The sequence below is a fragment of the Carlito syrichta genome, unplaced genomic scaffold (assembly GCF_000164805.1).
Source record: "Carlito syrichta isolate Samal-C Ts95f unplaced genomic scaffold, Tarsius_syrichta-2.0.1 Scaffold153578, whole genome shotgun sequence".
Classification (NCBI taxonomy): Eukaryota; Metazoa; Chordata; class Mammalia; order Primates; family Tarsiidae; genus Carlito; species Carlito syrichta.
The window spans coordinates 215,609-223,408 of NW_007097674.1; the positions used below are offsets into that span (position 1 = coordinate 215,609).

The 7,800-nt window shown below is 45.9% G+C and overlaps 1 protein-coding gene across 1 annotated transcript in view; it reads left to right on the forward strand.

The window, feature by feature from the left end:
- The window catches only part of LOC103252075 (microtubule-actin cross-linking factor 1), a 237,477-nt gene that overhangs the window by 155,635 nt on the left and 74,042 nt on the right, over window positions 1–7,800 (forward strand). The window lies entirely within an intron of this gene.

Sequence of the window (7,800 nt, forward strand, 5' to 3'; positions counted from 1 at the left end):
CCTCGCCCGGCTGATTTTTTTGATTTATTGTAGAGATGAGGTCTCGCTGCCCAGGCGGTTCTTGAACCTGCGGGCTCAGGCAGTCCACTCACCTCAGCCTACCAAAGGCGCGGGATTACAGGCTGAGCCACTGAGCCCGGCTATAAATCAGTCTTTAATTAAAACATTTTGAGATTTGAGGGGGAAAATACCAGCATAGTTTCAGAGACAAGCAGCTTAAAAACACAGATACAATTCACCTCTCTGCTAATTTCATACTAGGTTGAGATGTTTTACAGAAAGCATTATATTCCTTACAGTTTTAGCAAATATGTTTCTTTTTTTTTGAGTTGAAGTCTCACCTCATCACCCAGGCTGGAGTGCAGTGGCATGCTAATGGCCACCCAGCGTCAACCTGCTGGGCACAAGGGATCCTTCCATCTCAGCCTTCCAAGTAGCCGGAATTACAGGTGCGCACTACCACAGCCAGCTAATTAAAAAAAACTTTTTTTTTTTTAATTGCACAGATGAGGTCTCACCAAGTTGCCCAGGCTGGTCTTGAACCCCTGGGCTGAGGCAACCCTCTCGCCTTAGCCTCCCTAAGTGCTGTGATTACAGTGTTGAGCCACTGCACCTGGCCAAATCTGTTTCTAATATTTGGTCATGTGTTTATATGAGTCAAGGGCAGATGATAAGAATTCAAAGAAATTGATACTTACCTTTGGTTTTCTCCATTTTGAATTCATTGTATCCATTCAAGTGAACCATTTAATATCTTTATCCTGTTGCAATTCATTCCCAAAGAACAAGCTCTGGTTTTGGTCTAATTCTTTAAACTTAAACCTCAGTTGTTTGTTTGTTTATTTGTGGTCAATGGTAATAACTGCTTTAGTAAAAAAATGAGACAGTTTTCAGAAATTTCTTCTAATGTCTGTCTCCCCTGCTAGAATGTAGGCAACTGATCACACATATCACATTCTTCCTTAGTGCCTGGTATTTAGGGCATCACAGTAGATCACAATAAATATTTGTTGAATGGGTGAAAAGAAAGTCAAGGATAAATCTTGTGAAACTACTTGCCTCAAGAGGACAGGAGAAGAAGTCCAAGGAGACTAAGAAAACATGGCTAGAAAGATAACAACAGGATAGAACAGTGTCGTGATAAAGCCAGAAGAACAGTCTCAAGAAGAAGGGAGAATCAGTACTTATGTCCCACCACTGCTTTTCCTTAACCCCCCTGATCTAATCTAATACCCATTACTGTGCTGAAACAGTTTTCTTGGAAGTATTCATTGACTTACTAGTTGCCAAGTCTAGTGGCCTTGTCTAATTCACTGTTCTCATTTGTTATGTAGTATTTAACAACACACCTTTCCTGAAACCCTCCTGTTAATTAGCTTTCCTGACATTGTGCTCTCCACATTTTCTTCTCTGGCTACTTTTCTGCTTCCTTTTTGGTTTGTCTTCCTACCTCCTAAACACATGGTTCCTGACCAGGCATGATGGCTCACACCTGTAATCCCAGCACCTTGGTGGGGGGGGAGGGGCAAGGTGAAAGGATTGCCTTAGCCCAGGAATTCGAGACCAGCCTGGGCAACATGGTGAGACCTCGTCTCTACAATAAATAAAAAAATTAGCAGGGTGAGGTGGCGTGTACCTGTAGTCCCAGCTATTTGGAAGGCTGAGGCAGAAAATCACCTGAGCCCAACATGTCAAGGCAGCAGTGGCCATGATAATGCTACTGCACTCCAGCCTGGGCAACAGAGTGAGACTCTAATTAAAAAAAAAAAAAGACATGGTTTCTGAAATTCTGTTATCCATTGTCGTCTTCTCTCTCTCTGCACTCAACTTCTGAGATGGCCAGCTCCTCACTATTCTATGGAAGGCTTCCACATCATTCTAATTCAGCATGGCTAAAGTACAGTGTGTACTGAATTCAAAATTGAATCTCTTGTGTGAGGGACTCCTCTAGACACCGCCATATGAGTAGTCCTTGAGTGTTTTACATGAAGAATGCTCTATATTAAATGAATTCAGGCTGGGCTCAGTGGCTCCGCCTATAATCCCAGCACTTTGGGAGGCGGAGGTGAGTGAATTGCCTGAGCCCTTGGGTTCAAGACCCACCTGGGCAACTTGGCAAGATCTTGTCTGTATAATAAGTCAAAAATTAGCTGGGCGTGGTAGCGCGTGCCTATATTTCTGGATACTTGGAAGGCTGAGGTAGAAGGATTGCCAGAGCCTAGCAGGTCGAGGCTGCGGTAGCTGTCTGGGCGACAGAATGAGACTCCAGCTCAAAAAATAAACAAATAAATAAATTCAAACATTTTCTTCTTCCTTGCTGTTGTTTTATAGTACTATCTCAGTAACCCAAGAGTAACTCTGTAGTATTACCGTTAGTTTCTCCTGCTACTACCTTCTCTATGGTCAGCTGTGAAGTCCAGATATTCTGCCTCTGCAAGTTCTTTCACAGCCTTCTTCCTCATTTTCACTAGCAGTCTTATTTTGGGCAAGTAAGCTTGCCACCCTAAGCTTCACTTGTAAGTTAAGGATTTGGGTTTTTTGTTTTTATTTTTTTTAAATAAGATAAATGACAGTTTAATGAGCACCCAATCCCAAAATTTAAGAAACCTTCCATACAGCACTCAATAATTCTCATAAAACTCTGGTAAGTTTTAACTAAATCTTGATTTAGTAATGGTTTTTTTTTTTAAATAAAGCATACATTCCATGGCTTGACATTCAAGAGCTTTGAGCTACTTTCCATTCTGACCTCTCATCTTTTCCTTTCATACACTCTTTACTTAAGCCATGCTGAATTAGAATTTGCTTCTTTAGGGTTTCATATTTTCCTGCCTCTAGCTCTTCACTTAGAAATACTTGTCTTCATTGTCTCTGTATGAGTATATCCTAATCCTCATGAGTAAATGATTCCCTGTATGAAGCTTTGTCTGATCCCCCTGCCTGCTTTCTTCTCACCCTTCTGTTGATACAGAGACCCACTAATGTCCATCCATATTGTCACAGCCCCTAGAGAAGGGCTTCCTCCCACCCTTCTGTCAGGTCTTTCTCACTTGCTTTTGTCATTACCACTTTGTCTTTTGGAAAGTCTACAAGCAGAAAAGGGCTTGTAGGGATCGTGAGAGTTCTTGCAGCATGTGGAAGGTTTTCTCATGGGTTTAGGAATACATGAGAACTCAATAGTATCAAAATCTTTAGTATCCCATTTAAACAAACTTCATGTCATGCTGGGTTGCTTCATGAGTCACTCTGTAGCCTTCTTTTTTTGTTTTTGTTTTTGAGTTGGAGTCTTACTCTGTCACCCAGGCTAGAGTACAGTAGTACCATCACAACTCACCACAGCCTCCAGCTCCTGGACTTAGGTGATCTTTCCACCTTAGTCTCCTGAATAGCTGAGACTACAAGCACATGCCACCACACCTGGCTAATTGTTTGATTTTTTTTTGTTGTTGTTGTTAATTAGAGAGGAGGTCTTACTATGTTGCCCTGGCTGGTCTTGAACTCCTGGGCTCAAATAATCTTCCTGCCTTGGTCTCCCAAAGTGCTGGGATTATAGGCATGAGCTACTACTCTCAGCCAGCCATTTTTAATTTTTTTAGAATCTTACTCTGTTGCCCAGGCTGGAGTGCACTGGCACACTCATTGCTCATGGTCACCCCAGCATCGACATGCTGGGCTCAGGTTATCCTTCTGCCTCAGGCTTCCAAGTAGCTGGAACTACAGGCACTTGCTACCATGCCCGGCTAATTTTTTGATGTATTGTGGAGACGAGGTCTCACCGAGTTGCCCAGGCTGGTCTTGAACCCCTGGACTCAGGCAGTCCTCTTGCTTCGACCTCCCAAAGTGCTGTGATTATAGGCTTGAGCCACTGTGCCTGGCCCAGCCATTTTTATAATAATAAAAGCACCAAAGGATGGTAATGACTGATGCTCAACAGGTACAGACCAATTCTGTGGAGTTGCCAGTTGCTACTAAATAATGCTTGTAAAGTCTAAAGATCCTAAGATGAAAGGCATTTTGTAGATTTAAAATGAGCAAGATCCAACCAGTCCCCTCTGTGTCTTCTTCCACACAGAATTAATCCTCCGAGAGAGAGAGCACCCATCATGGTGGATGAAAAGGCATGATAAGTCTAAGAAGTGGGAATCTGGGGTTGTCCCAGTCTGGGAATCCAGATTGTCCCAGAGGGCCAGTAGTTTCAGTCTGGAGCAGACAAAGACAAAGGGCCAGATCCACACCTTGTAAAGGGAGCTGTGTTAGGGTGTGAGGAGACTCCACCCGGCTGTCTTTGATTAGGAAGACAGCAGGAAGGAACCGGAAGAGCCAGAATTCTTCTTTCTTTTAAGTTCAAGGAAGGAAAATCTGACACAAAATTCTGTTCTTAGGAATTTCAAAATGAGTAGAAAATTATTTGAACTCTATAATCACTAACTTGGAAACTAATTTGAAATTTGACTTCAGTGCATATATTTGTGGTTACAGGGGTAAAGGAAACATCGAAGAGGTTTTGTGGAGCTCACTGTATTTCTCTTTTTAAAAGTTTACATACAGCATGTGAAATGAACAGATTATTTTTTTCTTTTTTGGGGGGGAGGTTATAGCTATCAGGGCAAAAAGAGGCCTAAAGCTGTATTAGGTATTTGTTTCAGTCACTAAATGGCTATTGGTAAAGCTCCACATACCAAAACTAGAGAGAAACTCATGAACAGATAAAAATTAAGACATGAAGAGTCCTTGTGCTTCCTCTCTTTAGTTCTTTCTAAACACATACTGATAATTTTTTAAAAAACTAAAAGAGCAAAACACTCAGAAAGCATTCTTTGGCTTTGTGTTTTGGGGGTGTTTTTTGGAAATGGGGTGGGAGTACTGGGTTATTGTATGTAATCTTTTCTATAGGCTGTGTTTAAACTTTTTGGAGGGGGTTCTCTGTACTATTTTCCTAACACCCTAATTAGAGTGTGACTAAAGCTAGTAAAGTATCTGAATCTGAACTTCATAGTTGCTGGAATGCTCTGTTTGTTTATTTATTTATATGGATCAAGATGAGAGTCCTAGGAATAAGGTAGATAGGTATGGAGGGATGAATTAAGAAAAGCCTAAATTGATGATTGGTACTTGACTTTGTGAGGAAACACAAAAAGGAATTTCTGGTCATGAAGTTTGTGATTCCACATCAAGATCATTTTTTTTTTTTTAATAATAGAATAACCACCTTAGTCCAGAGCCAGAATTCCTTAGATTCTTTCAACCAGAGGGGCCCTGGCATGCTAAACAGTCTGTTATGATATCTGAACACTTAAGTGAATGTGTTTGGCCAGGGAGTTTTGCTAGTGAAATTAATCTTGCCTTCCTTGGGTTTTTCCAGTTGTGCTGAATAATTAAAGGAAAATTAAAACCTGGATTCCCTGAACTGTTAAGTATCAGATTTGTTAGCTGAGCAGTTCTTAGGATCACATTATGTCAGAGTTAGGAGAGACTTTAAAACTCATCTGACAAACTATAGAGGGTTTGTAAATCTGTTTCTCCAAGTCTTTGTCAAGTGATTGCTCAGACACCTCCATGGTCAGGAAAATTAACTGCTTTAGGGGATACCCTATTCTGTCATAGCTGTGAGAAGCTCTTTGTTGGTTTGAAATCTACTCTTGGATCTTAGTGTGCTAGCATAAGGAGACACCCAGAACAAATTTCCTTCCTCCCACGTTCCAGCCCTTCAAATACTTGATGTTGGAACTTTCTCTAAGTCAACACCCTTAGTTCTTTCTACTATTTGTTCCTTATAAGACATAGTTTCCAGTGTCTTGTAGTCTAGGACCAGGAAGACACAGGATTCTGGGCTAGCTTATTTAAGAGTTTTAGAACTAAAGAATATTAAAACTAGAAAAACTGTCAAGACACAATCTAGTCTGCCTCCCCTCACCGCCTTTCATTTTACAGATGGGAGGGAGTCTTTTGGAATTGAGTGGGTAGAATTGATCAGCAACCTCTTTTGAAAGTGAGAAATGAAGTGTAAAACGTTTTGTCATAGAAAGGTCTTTCAGTTGCTTAATTCTGATCACAGGCTTCAGCGCACATCTCATTTTTGCCAAGGACCTGTCTGGTTCCTTCAGTAAGTGTAAGGCGCAAGACTTCACCGCCAGATCTCTAGACACCAACTATTGGCTTCACTTACTCTTTGTGTAAAGGATAGAAATAACTTTTCCGTAACTTTTACCGTATACATTGACCATATGGTCCAACGGGGATTCATAAATTTTAATAAACCACCTTTTTTTCCTTCATAAAGTCAGAGAGTGGCCATCACAAAGGGAACAGAGGATTGGGCCCCTTCTGAGTTGCAGCTGCCTCTGGTGGACAGTCTCCCGGGCTGCCCTTTGTACTTTCTTTGTTCACAATCATCAGGTGACTAGATGACTTTTCCAAAAGCTAAAAGACTGGACAGGATTGTGAGCCACCTTTCTCTAGTATTTTCAGTTTGAGACTTGAAATACAGACCTGTGCCTTTCATCTGACCCCAAGGAGGTTCAGGTTTCTTTGGACGTACACAGCTTCACTAGGAACCCAGGTGTTTGGGTGAGGGGCGCTGTTGCCGGCATCTCCACCACCCCATTTTCCTCAGTCATTGACACCTCCCAGGTCTGTGGGCAGAGAAATTATGGTGGAAGAATGAATCAGGACCTGATATACTCGTTCTTGATTAGGGGAGGGAGAAGGTAGAGTGTACCTAGAGTTATCCAGTGACTTGGTGTCTGAGCGGGACCGAGTTACTTTGGAACACTGGCAGAGTACCGGGTTTAAGGCTTGGAGTGTTCTTGGGTCTGGCAAGGGGCGCGCTAAAGGTGACATTGGAGGGACTAGGTGGCAGAACTGGAGCCAAAGGCAATGTAGGCGACCCACCCCAGTCAGCGCGACCCCATCAGCAGATGGTGCCCCGAGTGACCCTTGCCAGAACCGGCTGGCTGGGGGCGGAGGGAGCGCCCCTGCTGGGTTCGTCCGCCCTTGGACTGGGCGCAGAGCCCGACGGGTTGGAACGAGGCGGGAGCAGGAGGGGGCCGGGCCAGCGGGAGGAGGGCGGGGCTTTCCTTTGTCAGGGGATTTGCGCGGCGCGTCCGAGGCTGGCGTTGGTGCCCTCCCCTCCTCGCGCCCCCTCGTGGGACTGGGCGCTTCCCTCTGGCCACGGGTGCGGTGGGCTTGGGCTTCGGGAGTCGAGTGGACGGCGCCCTGGGTTCCTCGCTCCGAACCCGCAGAAGCTCCTCCTTGGGCTGTCGGCCTCCAGTCCTCCCTGCCGCCCCTTCCCTCTCCTGGGGTCGCTTCTTTCCCCGGCCGCGTCCCCGCCCCCGCCCGGGCTCCGCCCCGCCCCCCTCCCCTCGGCTCTCCGCGTCGCGCTCGCTGGCTTCCAGGGGAGCTGCCGGGGCGGGGCGGCGCTGCGCGGCGGCGGCGGCGGCGCCGCGGGGAAGGGGGAGGAGAGCCGCCCGCCTGCCCAGCACTTCCAGCGAGCTGCGAGCGAGCGGGCCGCGGCGCGAGGGAGGAGGACTCGCCCCCGCCCGGCCGGAGCGGAGCCTTTTGTTCCCAGCTAGAAGTTTGCATGCCGGGACTGTGACAGCTGCGGGCGGGGAGGACGGCGGGGCCGTGGGGCCGGCGGCGTGGTGGAGAATAGAGGCGGCTGCTTGTCATGCAGCCCACGGCGCGGCGGCTGCGGGCCGGGGACTGGCGGCGGGGGAGGCGGCGCCCACAGCACACGGGACCCAGCTGCCGGAGGGACAAACTAACTTCCTGAGCGCGGGACCCGAGGCCGGCGCGGCCCGG